At 44.4% G+C, this 19,853-nt stretch overlaps 1 protein-coding gene across 4 annotated transcripts in view; it reads left to right on the plus strand.

The window, feature by feature from the left end:
- The first annotated feature begins 11,651 nt into the window (after positions 1-11,651).
- The window catches only part of PTK2 (protein tyrosine kinase 2), a 305,627-nt gene continuing 297,425 nt past the window's right edge, over positions 11,652-19,853 (plus strand). For 2 of the 4 annotated variants that reach the window (XM_058178297.1, XM_058178298.1), the window contains exon 1: positions 11,652-11,882. The gene's annotated coding sequence lies outside the window, so the exon portion shown is untranslated. Of the gene's footprint in view, positions 11,883-12,207; positions 12,446-19,853 lie in introns of those variants that run through there. The other 2 variants (XM_058178296.1, XM_058178295.1) reach the window with 1 other exon arrangement.

Genomic DNA, 19,853 nt, shown 5'->3' on the forward strand with positions numbered 1-19,853 from the left:
TTTCTTCCATTTCATCTTTTCCTTTTCACAGCAATCCTTTCTTCTCCTTCTCACTCCTCTTCCTCCCTTCTTTCATCTCCCTACTTTCTTCTCTCCTCTCCTACTCCTTCTCTACTTCCCCTTCCTTTCTCCCTCTCTTCCCTACTTCCTCCCTGTCTAACCTTCTCTCCTACTCTTATTTCCCCTACCTTTCCTCCTCTCCTCTTCCATTTCTTCTTTCTCTCTCCCTCTTTCTCCCTTTCCATCTCTCTCCTTCTTCTTATCTTATTATTACATTGCTGTATTTATTTTCATTTCAATGTTTCTGGTGTCCAGACAACCCCAATTTTCTCATTTATTGAGTATATTTCTCAAATCTCCCCTCATATATTTTAGTTATTAATATGAACAATGTACTTTTGAGCTTGCAATATTCTTTTTTTTTTTATTGAAAAAGTTTTACAAATTTCCCTTTAGCCCCTCCTCCCTTTACCCCTCCCCTTTCCCCGCTCCCCTTTCCCCTCCCCTTCCCTTCACAAACCCCCTCCCCTCGACTTCCCAGAACAAATACAAGGTATAGTAAAAATAAAACAAACATATACTAAAAAAATTTCCTTCCTAACTAAAATATAATCCTACAATTCTCATCAATTCCTAACTTCCCCCAAAACAATCAAAAATAGAGCTTGCAATATTCTTGTGGGTGATACAGCTGGGTTATTTTTCCCACGGGATGGTATATTGTTAACTAATTCAAACTGTGGGAAGTTGGTGTTGCTAGAAGGATTGCAGGTAGCAAATTGTGCACACTAAAAAATACAAATATTTCCTGTAATTGCACGCTTAACTGAGTTCAAAATAAGCCTTATTTTAGGAGGCTCTTAGCCTGAGTCTGCATTATATAGAATAGAATTTTATTGGCCAAGTGGGATTGGACACACAAGGAATTTGTCTTGGTGCATATGCTCTCAGTGTACATAAAAGAAAAGATACCTTCATTAAGGTACAACATTTACAACACAATTGATGGTCAATATATCAATATAAATCATAAGGATTGCCAGCAACAAGTTATAGTCATACAGTCATAAGTGGAAAGAGATTGGTGATGGGAACGATGAGACGATTAATAGTAGTGCAGATTCAGTAAATAGTCTGACAGTGTTGAGGGAATTATTTGTTTAGCAGAGTGATGGCCTTCGGGAAAAAACTGTTCTTGTGTCTAGTTGTTCTGGTGCGCAGAGCGTCGTTTTGAGGGTAGGAGTTGAAACAGTTTATGTCCAGGATGCGAGTGATCTGCAAATATTTTCACGGCCCTCTTCTTGATATTGCTAATATTATTTATTAAATATTATTTATTGCTAATATTATTTATTAAACCAAACCCAATAATGCAAATCCTAAAGCTTAATGCAGCATTCCAGATGCAGCTATTCCATTATTTTTCAACATGGATTTAATACACCAAAGGACATTACATGTATTGTCAAACATGAATAAATAAATATATAGGTGTGAACGCTGTAATGGGAGAAGATTGAAAAAAAGAAAAGTAGGTTTAAAAAAGATGCTTGAAGACCTTCTCATTCGCTTCCTTCACCATCAGAATTTTTCACTGGGATCAATAAATAAAACTTCCAGGTATTAATTCTAGTTGTCTTTAACTGCCCGTATTAAATTTCTTGAAAACTCTGGGCATAAATTAATTTTGCCTCCTGCTTTCCCATTTGCAGGGCAGCATGAAAGGAACTGAAACATTTAATTTATTTCTTATTAGATTTCTTTTAATCCCACCTTTATTACTTTATGAATAACTCAAGGTAGTGAACATTCATAATACTATCTCCTCCTTTTCCCCCCACATAACAATAAACTTGTGAGGTGAGTTGGGCTGAGAGAGAGTGATTGGTCCAGAGTCACCCAGCTGGCTTTCATGCTTAAGGCAAGACTAGAACTCACAATCTCTTGGTGATTGGCCCAAAGTCACCCAGCTGGCTTTCATGCCTAAGGCAAGACTAGAACTCACAATCTCCTGGTACTTGGCCCAAAGTCACTCAGTTGGTTTTCATGTCAAAGCCTACAGCAGACTTCTGAATCACTGCACATTAAGGAATGCATGTATCTGTTGTTTGGAGATGTTTGCATAGCTGATGCATTTATACTTAAACCATGTACAGGTAGCCTTCGACTTACAGCTGTTCATTTAGTGACCGTTCAAAGTTAGAATGGCACTGAAAAAAGTGATTTATGATCGTTTTTTCACAGTCGCGACCTTCCTAGCATCTCCATGACCACATGATCAAAATTCAGCTGTTTGGCAACTGGTTCATATTTATGATGCCTGGAGTGTCCCGGGGTCACATGATCCCCTTTTGCGACCTACTGACAAGCATGGGGAAACTTCACAACAGCAGTGCTTCATTGAACAAATGTGGCGAGTAAAGTCGTAACATGGGCAAAACTCACTCCACAAAATGTCTCACTTAACCACATCAATTTTGGGCTCGACTGGGGTCGTAAGTTGAGGACTAGCTTGCAATTTGCTCCACTTTGTCACGTGAATGTGTCTTACCTTCTGCCTGCCCCCCCCACCCACAACAGGAAGCCGGATCAACCAATCAGCATGCAGGACGTGAATCGCCACACAACGGGAAGTTGTGACGTGGGAGGTGTACACCCAATAAGTTGCAACCTGTATCGCGCTCTGGAACAGAGATCTCCAACCTTGGTCCCTTTAAGACTTGTGGACTTCAACGCCCAGAGTCCCTCAGCCAGCAAAGCTGGCTGAGGAACTCTGGGAGTTGAAATCCACAAGTCTTAAAGGGACCAAGGTTGGAGACCCCTGCTCTAGAAAGAGATCCTAAAACAGCATCTAGTGTGACTAAAAAGGCCAATTCGGGACTTTGACACTGAGGGCAGATACATTCTGTCCCCTGCCCAGCCCCCAGATTTCGCTGGTTCCGGGACTGCCTTTTTGCCTCAGCCAGCTGAACAAATGTCTCTTCGAATTGGAGAAGGCTATGCTGCGTTTTTTAGCCTCCAAGCTGAGCGATCGGAGGTCAAGGTTTCCCAAGTTGTTAATGTCCATTCCCAGAGCCTTTAGGTCCCCCTTGCAGATATCCTTATATCGCAGCTGTGGTCTCCCTCTGAGGCTCTTTCCCTGCACTAATTCTCCATACAGGAGATCTTTCGGAATCCGACCATCAGCCATGACGTTCCAAGACTGCGCTATCTGGAACCTTGTCCTGCCAGGTGATGCCAAAAATACGTCGGAGACGGCGCATATGAAAAGTGTTTAACTTTCTCTCCTGCCGTGCGTAAAGGGTCCAAGACTCACTGCAGTACAAGAGTGTGCTCAGGACACAGGCTTTATAGACCTGGATCTTTGTATGTTCCGTCAGATTCTTATTAAGCCATACTCTTTTTGTAAGTCTGGAAAATGTGGTGGCTGCTTTACCAATACGTTTATTCAGTGACTCACTTAACAACCGGGGCAAGAAAGATCGTAAATTGGGGCCAAACTCACTGAACAAAATGTCTCGCTTAGCCAAGGAGATGTAGGGCTCAACTGTGGCCATAAGTCGAGGACTACCTGTACCTTAACCGCTAACCAAACCGGCTCCCCTGGGCAGCTGCGTTAAGTGAGCAGTAAGGAGGTATATACAGCTTCCTGTTCGTGCTGCCACATGACAAAACTGGAACCAACATCTGACAGTCTTGGAGAACTGCCAATTCCCTGGCACCATCCATTCTTTGCTTTAGCCTTGTCTCTTTCGTTCTATGGAACCGTAGGGTACTACCCTAGGCATTCACAGTGATCCCACACAACCAGTGTGAACCCACAACAATGCCGTGCAGAGCCCAGCTGTGCTCCTGGCACTGGTAGCCACAAGTGAGTGGGAGGCGGAAGGGGGCATGGCTCCAAACAGCCTATTATTTGGGCCTTCGATTTAGAGGGGATTCTGCTTCCGGGTTACTATTAGCCTGTGTGTAATTTTTGCTCACTCTTTATTTGTGAATTCCTCAGAGGATTCATTTAACGGCTAGGAAAGGAATCATCCATTGCATAAATTGGGTAGAATAGAATAGAATAGAATTTTGTTTTATTGGCCAAATGTGATTGGACACACAAGGAATTTGTCTTAGTGCATATGCTCTCAGTGTACATAAAAAAAAAGATACGTTCATCAAGGTACAATACTTACAACACTTAATGATAGTCATAGGCTACAAATAAGCAATGAGGAAACTATCAATATCAATATAAATTGTAAGGATACAAGCAACAAAGTTACAGTCATAAGTGGAAAGAGATGGGTGATGAAAACGATGAGAAGATTAATACTAGTGCAGATTCAGTAAATAGTTTGACAGTGTTGAGGGAATTATTTGTTTAGCAGAGTGATGGCGTTTGGGAAAAAACTGTTCTTGTGTCTAGTTGTTCTGGTGTGCAGTGCTCTATAGCGTCGTTTTGAGGATAGGAGTTGAAACAGTTTATGTCCTGGATGCGAGGGCAAGCAATTGTATATAAACAAGAAAACCTCACACTCACTCACACTGATGGTGTTACCTAATCAGATAATGAATCAAACAAACTCAGACAGCACCAAAGGACCCCAGAGTAACCATTCACATTAAATGTCTTAGTCACGGGTCAGTTCTTCTTACCTTTACTACCGGTTCGTAACGGGATCGCGTGCACGCTGAGCTTCTCTGCATGCGCAGATCACCTAAGACAACATCCGGGTCGGTGGGTGGAGCCTCCTACCGGTTTTACAGAACCGGTCTGAACTGGAGGCAACCCACCACTGGTCTTAGTTTAACCCCCTGGTTTACGTCAAATAACTGACCTTCGGACTTTTCGCCGCGAACTGAAAACATATCTGTTTGTTCGTGCGGGGCTTTCTTAAATTGTTTAGTTTTAAACTTTCTTTCTGGTTTTAATTGGGGTTTTTTAGTTTTTAAACTATGCCACACTGTATAATAAGTTTTTTAAATTTTATTTTAACTGTACATTGTTTCTTTTTACTTTGGCTGTACACCGCCCTGAGTCCTTCGGGAGAAGGGCGGTTTATAAATCTAATAAAATAAATAAATAAATAAATTAATTAATTAATAATAATATTGTCCTGACAGAATCATATTTTCATTACAGATTCAGCATAGCTGCTAAAACAGTTATGTTTGACTTCAGAGAAATTGCAATTATTTCAGCTCTCCTTTCTTCTTATATTTTAAATCAAGGACAAAGTCGATGCCTTGAAAGGTGATTCTCTTTCTTTAAAATTATAAATGTCTACTCTGGGAAAGAAAAGACAAAAGAGAACTTACCTTCAATATATCATGTTCCAGCGGTGGGTTCAGTGGTAAAATCCTACCGGTTCGCACCAGTTCAGACGAACCGGTAGTGATAAAATCTACCGGTTCGTCTGAAGCAGTATTTCTGACAATCAGCTGTGCCACGCGATTTATATTCGCTAGAAAGCACAAAATCCTGCTTTCTAGCGAATCTAAATCACGCGGTACAGCTGTTCCCCGTTTCGTTGTTCTACTTACCTTCAAACGGCTCCTTTTTGTCACGTGAAGCGCGTTTGGTGTGCATTGTGCATGCACACGCATGAGTCTGACGCGCACCACACATGGGCGGGCAGCAAACCGGTAGCGACCTGCGGAGGATTTCACCACTGGTCGGGTTTCACATATGCTTATCACCGGTTCGCCGCAGGTACCCTTGCTTTGCACGTGTGCCTTCTGCACAGGCGCCCGGCCTTCCAAGCATGCGCCCGGCCTCGAAAACTTAGACGACATTACGCTGGGGCAGGGGGGCACTCGCCGCTACCAGTTCGCCTGAATACAAACCAGCTGAATACCATCTCTCTCGAGCTCCTTGAACAAGAAGGAAGCCTTCTTTCCTTCAGTAAATTCCTAGCAGGGACACGGGGGAGGAAGGGAATAAATATGGGGGGCAGAATAGATATGGTCTATAGCAGGGGTCTTCAACCTTGGCAACTTTAAGCCTGGCGGACTTTAACTCCCAGAACTCCCCAGCCAGCTTTGCTGGCTGGGGGGTTCTGGGAGTTAAAGTCCGCCAGGCTTAAAGTTGTCACGGTTGGAGACCCCTGGTCTACAGTTTACATTCTCCATTTTATCCTTTATTTATAGCAATAGCAAGAACAGACACACGTCATCAAAAAGCAAGTCCTTTCCGCTCGATGACTTTCAAAGCCCGTTGCGATAACGCAAGCCGCACCACAGATTTATATGAATTTATTTGGTCCTTTTGAGGAATGGGCCCCATGAAAGTCACACAAGGGTGCTATTGATTCCAGAGGCAGCGTTTAGGAGTTAATTTAGATTCATAGCTTTTAGGGGAGAGGGGGAGGGGCCAGCTGCTCCGTCATCAAAGGAGATGAGAAATGACATCGTGGGTCAGGTGATTGACGGGCGAAGGGGAAGGATCGGATGGAACTCCACATCTGGTGACTTTGACAGATGTTTCTTGAGAGCAGCACAGAATAAGGGCGAAGAGAGGCAGTCCTCAGCGTCCGACCGCAATTGAGCCCCAAATTTCCGTCGCTAAGCAAAGACGGCAGTTAAGTGAATTTCGCCCCATTTTACGCCTTTTCTGGCCACGATTGTTAAGTGAATCACTGCCGTCCTTAAAGTTAGAAACACGGTTGTTAAACGAACTTTGCTTGCCAGGAGGTCGCAAAAAGGGGATCAGGTGACCCCAGGACAACAGTCATAAATACATGCCAGTTGCCAAGGGTTTGATCACGTGACCACGGGGAAGCTGCAACAGTAGTAAGTAGGAAAAAAACAGTCATAAATTACTTTTTTCAATGCCATTGGAACCTCAAATGGTTGTAAGTTGTAAGTTGAGAACTACCAGTACTTTTTTTCTGATATGTTTGTCTATCTCCCAGGGTTCACCTATAGCCCTGATCTTCCTGATAGACTTCTAGCCACTGGTGGCGCAGTGGTTAAAGTGCAGTATTGCAGTCCGACTCTGCCCACAGTCTGAAGTTCGATCATGACGGGCTTAAGGTTGACTCAGCCTTCTATCCTTCCGAAGTGGGTAAAATGTGGGTAAAATGAAGACCCAGATGGTTGTGGGGGGCGGGCAATACACTGACTCTGTAAACCACTTAGAAAGGGCTGTAAAAGCACTGTGAAGCGGTATATAAGGCCTGTCGCTATTGCTAGTGTTCTAAGTACTGATCAAGTTAAGTTGGGAAGAAGATGATCAGGTAGCAGAATGAAGCCCTTGTGTTGTGGCTCCAGCCCCCCTGGGCCTGACCTCCTGCAAGAAAGTGACTCAGAGAGTGAGGGGAAAGGGCCATCAGGGCTCCCCTCTGCAGGGCCGGCCTCTCTGGCTCAGCTCCAGGAGCCAGAGGCAGGCCAGGTGGAGGAAGTGATGAAGCCTCTGTCTCCTGTATCTCCCCCCGCCCAGGCAATGCTTCCAAACCCAGCTGTGGACAATCAGTCCTGGTTAGATCCCCGGTTTCATAGACAAGAGAGGTGGGAACAACAGAAGAAGGGGTGGAGCAGGCCTAGAAAGTGCTGAGTCACGAAGCCATACCCCACAGGGTATAAAAGCAGGGGGGCTGCTCTACTACTTCGTGACGGACAAACCAAAATGACTGGAGAAAACTTGAGCTGAACTATTTGACTGAGCATTTGGCTTGGATTGCTGTTTGTTCCTGACTTCCTGGTTGCTCCGGTAACGAGCTTCTGACACGCCGGCATCAAGGAAGATAAAGAAAATCTTGGCAGACGATCGCTGTTTTGCTGCCAGAGCTGATAGCTGCCATGGACTAAATTGCTGGCTAATTGAGTCAGTTCACCTGTCTTCCGGACTGAGGTGGGGGGACAAGACACCTTGTCACTTACCATTGAACAGGCAACATACTTGTGCTCCCAGGAGGTGTTGTATGAGGGGGAGGCTTCAATAGAGTTCACACAACATACTGAATCCCAAAGTACCCTGCCCCATTTTAGCATAGTTTAGTGCAGGGGTCTCCAACCTTAGTAACTTTAAGGTTTGTGGACTTCAACTCCCAGAGTTCCTCAGCCAGCAAAGCTCTGGGAGTTGAAGTCCACAAGTCTTAAAGTTACTAAGGTTAGAGACCCCTGGTTTAGTGCAGTGTTTCTTACCCATGGCCTCTTGAAGATGGGTGGATTTCAACTGCATGCTGGCTGGGAATTTCTGGGAGTTGAGGTCCCTTCATCTTAAAATGGCCAAGGCTGAGAAACACTGGTATAATGAGAATCTCAGCAGCAATGAAATGCAAAAAAGGTAGTATAAAACCATTCTCTGCTTTGCATGTGATTTCTTTTCAGCTGTGCATGCAAAGTGAGATGGGCTTCCAAGTATTACAATTCTATTTCAGATTAGCAGAGTTTGGAAGGGACCTTGTAGGCCATCTAGTCCAACCCCCCGCTCAAGCAGGAGACCCTACACCATTTCTGACAAATGGCAGTCCAGTCTCTTCTTGAAAGCTTCCAGTAATGAAGCACCCACAACTTCCGAAGGCAACTTCTGTTCCATTGGTTGATTGTTCTCATTGTCAGAAAATTTCTCCTTATTTCTAGGTTGAATCTCTCCTTGGTCAGTTTCCATCCATTATTCTTTGTCTGGCCTTCAGGTGCCTTGGAGAATTAGCTTGACTTGGTGCATATGCTCTCAGTGTACATAAAAGAAAAGATACGTTCATCAAGGTACAACATTTACAACACAATTGATGGTCAATATATCAATATAAATCATAAGGATTGCCAGCAACAAGTTATAGTCATACAGTCATAAGTGGAAAGAGATTGGTGATGGGAACTATGAAACGATTAATAGTAGTGCAGATTCAGTAAATAGTTTGACAGTGTTGATGGAATTATTTGTTTAGCAGAGTGATGGCCTTCGGGAAAAAACTGTTCTTGTGTCTAGTTGTTCTGGTGTGCAGTGCTCTATAGCATCGTTTTGAGGGTAGGGGTTGAAACAGTTTATGTCCAGGATGTGAGAGATCTGTAAATATTTTCACGGCCCTCTTCTTGATTCGTGCAGTATACAGGTCCTCAATGGAAGGCAGGTTGGTAGCAATTGTTTTTTCTGCAGTTCTAATTATCCTCTGAAGTCTGTGTTTTTCTTGTTGGGTTGCAGAACCGAATCAAACAGTTATAGAGGTGCAAATGACAGACTCAATAATTCCTCTGTAGAATTGGATCAGCAGCTCCTTGGGCAGTTTGAGCTTACTGAGTTGGCGCAGAAAGAACATTCTTTGTTGTCCTTTTTTAATGATGTTTTTGATGTTAGCTGTCCACTTGAGATCTTGCGATATGATAGAACCTAGAAATTTGAAGGTTTCTACTGTTGATACTGTGTTGTCAAGTATTGTGAGAGGTGGAAGTATGGAAGGGTTTCTCCTAAAGTCTACCACCATTTCTACGGTTTTGAGTGTGTTCAGTTCCAGATTGTTTTGGTTGCACCACGAGGCTAGTCGTTCGACCTCTCGTCTATATGCGGAGGTATAGCAGCCCTTGCTGCCTTTATATCCTGTGGGGTGTGGCTCCATGACTCAGCACTTCCTAGGCCTGCCCCACCCCTGCTTCTGTTGTTCCCGCCTCTCCTGCCTACGAAACCTAGGGTCCAGCCAGGCCTGATTGCCATCAGCTGGGTCTGGAGGCGTGGCCTGGGGGGGGGAAAGAGTCAGGGGACGGAGGCCTCGTTATCTCCTCCACCTGGCCTGCCTCTGGCTCCTAGAGCTGAGCCAGGGAAGCCTGTGCTCCCGAGGTAAGTCCTGATGGCCCTTCCCCCTCACTTTCCAAGTCACTTTCTGGCAGGGGGCCCAGCTCGGGGGGCGCAGACCCAACACAGCGCCTTCTGTGCATGCGCAGAGGGTTCAGAATGGGATGTGATGATGTCTGGGTGGATGGGCAGAGCCTCCCGCTGGTGGCGCTACTGGTTTGCCCGAGCCGGATATAACTGGCTGAATTTCACCACTGGTCTCAACACCTTTTTTATAATGTGGTGATCAAAACTGGATGCAATATTACAATTAATAATGATATAATTCATAAATAAATACCAAATATCAACAGTGGCTCAGTACAGGGCCCTGCAGGAGCACAGTATTTCCTTGACTTATTTATTCACCTCTTTGGTCTGTGCCCAAGTTTTCCTGAACATTTACAACGTCACGCCAGAATTCATTCAGGCTTGACTTTTCCCAAATAGGAAAAAAAAAAAAAAGAATAAAAATAAAAAGTGGCATGCTATGGCTTGCAAAGAGAAATACAGTCGCTTAGCATCACCTCAGGTCCCTCATGGTGTGATTAAATACAGACAGCCTTTTGAGTAGCAAAGAGAGAGAGAGAAAAAACCCTCCAAGTTGTTTTGCTTAGGAAAATTCTGCCTTGGCATCCGCTTACAAACAAATCCTCTGTCTTTGCAACGGATTTCCCAACCTGGTGTTTAAAAATGTTGGATTTCAACCCTATGAGTTCGTGAACGGCAATATAGTTAGTCCTCGACTTAACGACCAACATTTCTGTTGCTGAGCAAGGCAGTTGTTAGGTGAGTTTTGCTCCATTTTATGACCTTCATTGCCGTAGTTGTTAAGGGAATAGCTGCAGTTACTAGACACAAGAACAGTTTTTTCCCGAAGGCCATCACTCTGCTAAACAAATAATTCCCTCAACACTGTCAGACTATTTACTGAATCTGCACTACTATTAATCTTCTCATCGTTCCCATCACCAATCTCTTTCCACTTATGACTGTATGACTATAACTTGTTGCTGGCAATCCTTATGATTTATATTGATATATTGATCATCAATTGTGTTACAAATGTTGTACCTTGATGTACGTATCTTTTCTTTTATGTACACTGAGAGCATATGCACCAAGACAAATTCCTTGTGTGTCCAATCACACTTGGCCAATAAAAATTCTATTCTATTCTATTCTATTCTGTAGGGTGACTCTGTTCCTGTATTATTGTGATTATCAAATATTATATTATTTCTATAGTCTGATGTACATCAGCCGGATTTTTCAGACTGGATTTGTCATTTTAGTCCACATTAAAACAACGGAATATTTTCCCTGAAATAGAGAAGGTTGTCAGCTTACTCCCTTAAAAATTGGGTCAATTAAAGCCATCAAATTTGGACTGCAAAGAGCCTGGTGAACACTAGAGGCCAGCAAAGAGTTCTTTTTGTGTCTTTGCTCATTGTAAGCACCTGGCTTGCAACTTTTGGGTTTGCACTACGATGTGAGGGGGCAGAATTTGAATGGGAGGACCGGAGGTCAAGCAGCGCCCTCCGCGGGGGGGACGTTGAACCCTCAGCCTACCCCGCAGGGCTGTTGTCAGGGAGGGAGGGAGGGAGAGGAGGAGGGGAAAGAGCGAGCTGTGGAAAGCGCCTTCGGCACAAGGGCGGGGGAGGCGCGAGGAGGAGGAGGAGCTTCTGCTCCCCTCGCGCCGCGCGTCCCGCCCCGCCCACCCTTCTCCCTCCCCCCTCCCCGCAGCCATCTTCGCGTGGCGCTGCGCGTGCGCGCGTGAGCGACCGCGCTCGCGCCAGCCGGGCGGCCGCGCCGATCTCCCAGAGTGCAGCGCGGCAGGCGGGGAGGGGAGGGGCGGGGAGGCAGAGTCTGAGGCGAAGTGGGAGCGGCCTGGAAGCGGCCGCCGGGCGGGACGGCGGGAGCGCTGGCTGAGGAGGAGGCGGAGGAGGAGGCGGCCGCCGGGCATCCCTGAGGGCGCGTCTCCCTCCTCGCTTTTTGGCCGCCCGTCCTTCCTTCCTTCCCTCCCTCCCTCCGTCCGTCCGTTCGTCCGTCCATCTTCTCCGTCTTGGGCCACCTCACACACTCCACACACACACACACATAGGAGCGCACAGCTGCACCGGTGAGTGAGGGAGAGCGCGTGAGGGAAAAACCGGGAGGGGGCGTGAGGAGGAGGAGGAGGAGGAGGGAAAGAGCGAGTTGTGGAAAGCGCCTTCGGCACAAGGGCGGGGAGGCGCGAGGAGGAGGAGCTTCTGCCCCTCGCGCCGCGCGTCCCGCCCCGCCCACCCTTCTCCCTCCCCCCTCCCCCCAGCCATCTTCGCGTGGCGCCGCGCGTGCGCGCGTGAGCGACCGCGCTCGCGCCAGCCGGGCGGCCGCGCCGATCTCCCAGAGTGCAGCGCGGCAGGCGGGGAGGGGAGGGGCGGGGAGGCAGAGTCTGAGGCGAAGGGGGAGCGGCCTGGAAGCGGCCGCCGGGCGGGACGGCGGGAGCGCTGGCTGAGGAGGAGGCGGAGGAGGAGGCGGCCGCCGGGCATCCCTGAGGGCGCGTCTCCCTCCTCGCTTTTTGGCCGCCCGTCCTTCCTTCCTTCCCTCCCTCCCTCCGTCCGTCCGTTCGTCCGTCCATCTTCTCCGTCTTGGGCCACCTCACACACTCCACACACACACACATAGGAGCGCACAGCTGCACCGGTGAGTGAGGGGAGAGCGCGTGAGGGGAAAAAACCGGGAGGGGGGCGTGAGGGAGGGAGGGAGTGAGGGGGCTGCGCCTTATGGGTCCGGAGGGAGCGGGGAGGGGCCCGGCACGTGCGGTTGAGGGGGCTGCCCTCCTGCCTGGGCGTATGGGCTGAATGGTGAGGGGGCGACGGGAGGAGGGACCCCCCCCTTCCCGGCCCTTCCCGGCGGGGTCCCTCTGTCTTTTCTCGACCCGGCTTCTCCTTCGCCTCCAGGGAAAAGAGGCGGTGGTGGGGGGACCCCGGCGGACCCTCGCCCGGGGAGGGAGGGAGGTGGATCCGTCCGCGCAGGCCCGGCTGTGTGGGCCGTTCCCCCCCCACCTCACTCCCGGGACTCCGACCCGAAGCGGAGCGAACCCGGACCCGCGTCCCCCTTTCGGCGCTCGGGCAGACGGAGCCGGAAGCGGTTGAGGTTTCTGTGGCGGCTCCTCTTCCTCTTCCCCCCGCGAAGACTTTCTGGTTCTTGGAAAGAGGCGTCCGGGGACTGTCGTGTCTTTCGAAGGAAGGGGGAAGAAAAAAAAGAAAAAGCCCTGATTTTGGCCTTCCAGCCTCCGGGTTAATTCCACGGGCGGACGGGGAGAAAAGGAGACACGGGTTGAAACTTAAGCCTTTTGACTCCCTTTCTACACGTTCCCTTGGTTTCCACTCCTGCAAACCCCCCCTTCACTCCCCCCCCCCCGTCCTGGTTTTGAACCCGGTTCGCTCATCCATCTCTCCGGTCCTGCTGTTTGTTTTCTTCCTTGCAAGGTTGGTTGTGTATTAACGAGGGCTACTGGCAGTCCTCGACTTACAACCGTTTCTTTTAGTGACTGTACAGAATCAGACGGGCAATGGAAAAATAGTGACTGGTGAGCATTTTTCACGCTTATGAACTTTGCAGCATCCCCGTGGCCAAAATTCAGAGGCCTTGGTCCCCAGGTCATTATGATCCCCATTTGCGACCTTCTGACAAGCAAAAGTCAGATTCACTTAACAGTCATCATCATTGGCATCCTTCAAAAGACTATGGTGTCGTGCTCTGGAAGGAGATCCTAAAAGAGCATCTAGTTACTTACGGGCCGGGTTACTTACGGGACCACCTGCTGCTACCGAATACCTCTCACCGACCCGTGCGCTCTCACAGAGAGGGACTCCTCAGGGTGCCATCAGCTAGGCAGTGTCGTCTGGCGACACCCAGGGGAAGGGCCTTCTCTGTGGGGGCTCCCACGCTCTGGAATGAATTCCCCCCAGGACTTCGTCAACTTCCGGACCTCCGAACCTTCCGCCGCGAGCTTAAAACATATTTATTCATTTGCGCAGGACTGGACTAGGTTTTAAATTTATATTGATTTTAATTGGTTTTAGTATTTATATCATTTTTAATTAATTTGGCTTTAGAATAAGTTTTTTAATTGTGATCTTAATTTGTATTTATATGTTTTTATTGGCCTGTGAACCGCCCTGAGTCCCTCGGGAGATAGGGCGGTATACAAATTTGATTAAATAAATAAATAAATAGTGTGGCTAAAAAGGCCAATTCGCGAGTGGCAATCCCTTCCGCACTGAGGGCAGATACATTCTGTCCCCTGCCCAGCCCCCAGATTTCGCTGGTTCCAGGACTGCCTCTTTGCCACAGCCAGCTGAACAAATGTCTCTTCGAAGACACCTAACTTAACAGCCAGGTGACTAACTTTTCAACTGCAGTGGTTCACTTAACAACGGTGGCAAGAAAAGTTTGTAAAATGGGGCAAAACTCACTTAACAAATGTCTCACTTAATAACAGAAATGTTGGGCTCAATCTGGTCTTAAGTCAAGGACTACCTGTGTTTTTTGGAAGGCTTCCTTCCCTTCCCTATTTTATTCCAAATGCTGTGGCGCATAATACGGATAGTCCTCGACTTACGACCACAATTGAGCCCAACATTTATGTGGCTAAGTGAGGTATTTGTTAAGTGAGTTTTGCCCCATTTTACGACTTTTTTGCCACAGTTAAGTGAATCATTGCACTTGTTAATAACTCAGTTGTTAAGTGAATCTGGCTTCCCCATTGATCTTGCTTGTCAGATGGAGCATGAGCTTGGGACATAGCAACGGTCATAAATATGAACCATTTGCTGAGTATCTGAACTTTGATCACATGATCGGGGATGTTGCAAAGGTCCTAACTGAAAAATGACCATGTTACTTTTTTCAGTGCTGTTGTAACTCTGAATGGTCACTAAATGAACAGTTGTAAACCAAGCATTACCTGTATTACCTGGGCTACTTTGTGGAAAGTACTTCCCTTTCCTTCCCTGTTTTATTGCAAATGAACACAATATGCACATGATATAAACCCTGAGTGCTTTTACAGTTGGCGCAAGATCTGAGTCCAGATAATGTTGCATAGTAGAAATGCTATCGGTTGTGATTTTGGAGTGCATTGTTGGTGATGAACATCTGTACTGCAAACTTTCCAATCCCTTTTCCCACCCTGAAACCCACATCTGGAAGTAGTTTAGATTTTCTTTCCCCTAACAACATCCTTAAACAATAACCAGTATATACATAGCATGATTAAATTTATAAACAGATTACTTAAACTCAGAAAAGAAAGGAAGGTAATATTAATTTGCTCAGTCGTGTTGTCTGGCAAATCTCATTCTAGTTATGACGAAAGTTGAATGATTGTTTCCTTGCCCTTATCCCCTTCCCTCTGGACTCAAGTCAGTTTAGTCAGCTTGTCACAACTGCTTTCATTTTTGCTGTAGGCCTGATACTACAATTTTTGGCTTAAATCTTAATGGTTCTCGGTCTATATATAACTAAGCAAGACAACACTTGTTTCCATTGTGTACCTCTAATGTAGCTGTTTGCATATTTAGGATCCTGTGATAGAAACCATTATCTGTGATTCTCTCTCTCTTTGCAATTCTTAGGACTTGTTTGATGCACCAGCATCTCCTCCATCTTTTTCGACATTCAAGGCAACCTACACCTTTGCAGGGAGTTAACAGATGCCAGCTACAATTTGATTTTAAAAACCCTAGCCATCATTTATATAAAGCAGACTGTCAGTGAATAAAGGTTAAGAGAGGACACAGATGTCCTCCATTCCCCAGAAGTGCTCCAAGTGCCAGACAGTATTAGGCATTTAATGAACTGAATGGGGAATTGGTGACCCATGCTACTTTCTGTGTTGATATGGGCAACAACTGCACCTGCTAAAATTCCCTTCTCTGCACCACAACTAATTAAGTATTTAAGAGCTTTTGTTCTTGATTGTACCTGGTTACCTTAGTCCTGTGGTGATGAAATTATATCCTGTTTTCAAGGAAATGGCCTGGTATTAAGAGCCAGTTTTAATAATTTCAAACCAGAAGAGACTAAATTTTTGTGTCTTCCGAGGAGATATTCAGTTTGTAGCCATTTTAATCATAAATGGTAATCCTTTTCTATTTTTGTTTTGATAGACAAGTTGGGAGATTTTCTGAATGTTAATGTAACTTAACTATTAAAGAAATGCTTTGCACACATTTTAAAACTATTTTAGCTAGATTAGCATATTTTAGAGTTTACTGTTAAGAACTATGAACTTGTAAGAAGCCAATTTGGATAATGATTTAACTTCCTAGAAAGGTATTGTTTGGATTGGGATATCCTGTAGTTATTTGAACATAGGATCTCTTGCCCTGTGTGTAATCAACTAGAGTTTGGGTCAGTTTGTACATAACAGGAAGCCATGGATTCCTGCTCTGTGAGTGAGTTGTGGTTATACTGTAGCTCCTTCTTTCCTTTTCCTTCTGTTTTGCATGCCAGGGAAGGAAATGTGAAACTTGCAATTTCAAATAAATCACGTTTCCTATTAAAACCAAAGTGCAGGAATTACGGTTTGTTTAAACCAGTTTCAGAGTCTGGTTTGTTTACTGAGCTTTATCCAGCCACAGAGCTCTGAGTTTTGGCATAACCGTTGCAACATGATGTTGGAAGCTGGAAAGCCATGTTTTCTTGACTTCTGATTCTTGGAAAGGAAAGGTGTGAGACTGGGGTTTATTATGTCTGGATTGGATCATTGCAATAAAACAGAATGACAGACTATCGGGATTGGGCATTTACTTTTGAGCTTGTTGAAGAGAGGGATAGAATGAAACCGTAAGACCAAGGACTGTTTCCACATGCCAAAGAAAGATGAGTGTCTAAAAGCTGATTTGAGCTGAGCTGAGTCTGATGACTTCACCCACAGATTCGTGCAGTTTTTCTTGTAGTATGGAAATTGTCTGGCATTGTCTTCATATAAGATCTATTTAACACCACAGACAACACTTCTATCATTCAAAACGACCTTGACCATCTAACCGCTTGGTCTAAAAATTGGCAGCTCCAAATTTCAACCAGCAAATGCTCAGTCTTACATATAGGAAAAAAGAACTCTAAAACTAAGTACATACTAGATGGACATTACCTTACAGACGACCCCCATCCCGTTAAAGACCTTGGAGTTTTCATGTCAAATGATCTAAGTGCCAAAGCCCACTGCAACTACATAGCAAAAAAAGCTCTAAGAGTTGTAAACCTAATTTTGCGCAGCTTCTTTTCCAAAAACACCACACTACTAACCAGAGCATATAAAACATTTGCTAGACCAATTCTAGAATACAGCTCACCTGTTTGGAACCCTCACCACATCTCTGACATCAATACAATTGAACGTGTCCAGAAATATTTTACAAGAAGAGTTCTCCATTCCTCTGAAAACAACAAAATACCTTATCCCACCAGACTTGTAATCCTAGGCTTAGAAAACTTGGAACTCCGTCGCCTTTGACAAGACCTAAGTTTAACTCACAGAATCATCTATTGTAATGTCCTTCCTGTCAAAGACTACTTCAGCTTTAATTGCAATAATACAAGGGCAACCAATAGATTTAAACTTAATGTAAACCGCTTTAATCTAGATTGCAGAAAATATGACTTCTGCAACAGAATCATCAGTGCTTGGAATACTTTACCTGACTCTGTGGTCTCTTCCCATAATCCTAACAGCTTTAACCAAAAACTTTCTACTATTGACCTCACCCCATTCCTAAGAGGACCATAAGGGGCGTGCATAAGCGCACAAACGTGCCTACCGTTCCTGTCCTATTGTTTTTCTTTTCTTCTTCCTATATATGTTTATATGTGTATATACTATATAATCTTTTTGTATGATGTTGTGACAAAATAAATAAATAAAAATAAAATAAGATTTGGGGAACTTTTTTGGGGGGGGAGGTATTCCTCTAATCTAGTCTGCAGCTTTGGCATTCCTGATGGTTTCCCATCCAAGTATTAGTTTGGTCTAATTCTGCTTAACTTGCAAGTGAAGGCAAGTTGACCAGATGCTATACCTATAGCTATGCACATACAATCAGGAGAGAGAATACTTTAACATGGCCTAGTGTGGCCCTCTCAGTCTCATAATTTGCACATCACATCTTATCTTTCTAGTGTGGTGCCTGAGGGGTGAGGGTTTTTCTAGTTTTGCCCATTTAGAATAGCCCAGGTAGCGGAGGGCTTTCTTATGTTATCATTTCTTTTGTACCCACCTAAATAACTGTCCCTGGTGATTGTGAAGATTAATCTATAGCTTTGCTTTTATCATTTGAAAGCTAATCCAAAACCATTGTTATATTTTATAAATGCTACTTTTTCTTCTCTTAATGAAAAGTATTTTATTATCAAATGCCTGTGCAGAAGTTAATTGTATTTTTCCAGAAGCAATTACTGAATTGAATAACTTTGCCAGTGCATTTTAATAATCAAAAGGCCACAATTTTTAAGTTCTGTTGTCATTGCTCAGTCCCTCTGTTCTTAGTAGACTTACAAGACACAATCTATTAAGTTCTGAATGCATGCAGTATTTGCTTTTATCCTTCAGATGAGCAACTTTCATTTTCAGAAATTCTGATTTCTTCACACTTCTCCTTTTCTCCTTTTTTTTGTGGATTTTTTTTGGTTTAATTTTCTAAAAAATACTCTTAGTATTTAATTTTTTAATGTTCTTTTAGTCACTCAAGTGTACATTAACAATAGTTAGTTTTTAAGGGGAAACTCAAAAGAGGATTTTTCCTCTTTTTGTATCAGAATAGAGTTTTTAAAAATCTTTTCTCTTGAGCAAGGGACATCAGTCAGCATGAAACTTTAGGTTTAGTTTTTTATAAGTTTGCTTTTTAATTTTTCTCCCATGGTTCCCTTTTTTGTATAAGGATGTGCTTGAAAAGTCCTAGAATATATATATATGAATATATTTTTCCTTCCTTCCCTCCCTCCCTCCCTCCCTCCCTCTCTCCCTCCAACCCACCCACCCTCCTTTCTTTCTTTCTTTCTTTCTTTCTTTCTTTCTTTCTTTCTTTCTTTCTTTCTTTCTTTCTTTCTTTCTTTCTTTCTTTCTTTCTGTTATGAGGTATAAAGCTATTGTCTTGGGAACACTGTAGAAAGAAGATTAGGAGGCAAAGATAGGAGCACTTCCTATTCTTAGTTTGGTACTAAAAACTTTCTTTGTATTTTTGGTGGAAGGGGAAAGAAGAGCCTTCCTTATTAATACTGAATACTTTTGCTTCAGTTATTAAGCTGGAAAAACTGGAATGAATTGATTGAAACTAATCAGGGGACAATGAAACATGTTACATTTGTTTGTGGTCTAATGGATAAAATAAGATTCCTCAAACAAATTAAAAAGCTTTCTAATACCAAACTGCTTTTAAGTAGAAACAGATTCCAAAAATTCCTCTTTTTCCTAGCTTTGAGATACTGTTGATTTTTGGGGGGGAGGGGGGAGTTGACAAGTTACCCTTGCTTTATATTGTTTTTGTAGTAAACATTTTGCTCTAGTTTTAACATACCCTGAATTGTAGACTGTAGATAATGACACTGTACAAGTAGTCCTCTACTTAAGACTACAACTGAGTCCAAAACCAAAATTTATGTTGCTAAATGAGACAGTTAAGGGAATTTTGCCCCGTTTTACCACCTTTCTTGCCACAGTTGTTAAATGAATCACTTCACTTAAGTTAGGAACATGGTTGTTAACTGGATCTGGCTTCCTTATTGATTTTGCTTGACAGAAGGTCGCAAAAGGGACATGATCCCGGGACACCACAACCATTATAAATACGAACTAGTTGCCAAGCGTCTGAATTATGATCATGTGACCATGGGGACGCTGTAACGGTCAAAAGTATGAAAAACAGTCATGTCACTTTTTCCAGTGCCATTGTTGTTTTGAACAGTCACTAAATGAACTGTTGTAAATAGAGGACTACCTGTAAGTGACACTGTAGCTGGCAAGGATATGAATATGAAAAGGGAAGCATAGGGAATACAGTGCATATTTTTTTCTTTGAGTGACTTTTGCATTTTTCTTTACGAC

The sequence above is a fragment of the Ahaetulla prasina genome, chromosome 3, assembly GCF_028640845.1.
Source record: "Ahaetulla prasina isolate Xishuangbanna chromosome 3, ASM2864084v1, whole genome shotgun sequence".
Taxonomy (NCBI): domain Eukaryota; kingdom Metazoa; phylum Chordata; class Lepidosauria; order Squamata; family Colubridae; genus Ahaetulla; species Ahaetulla prasina.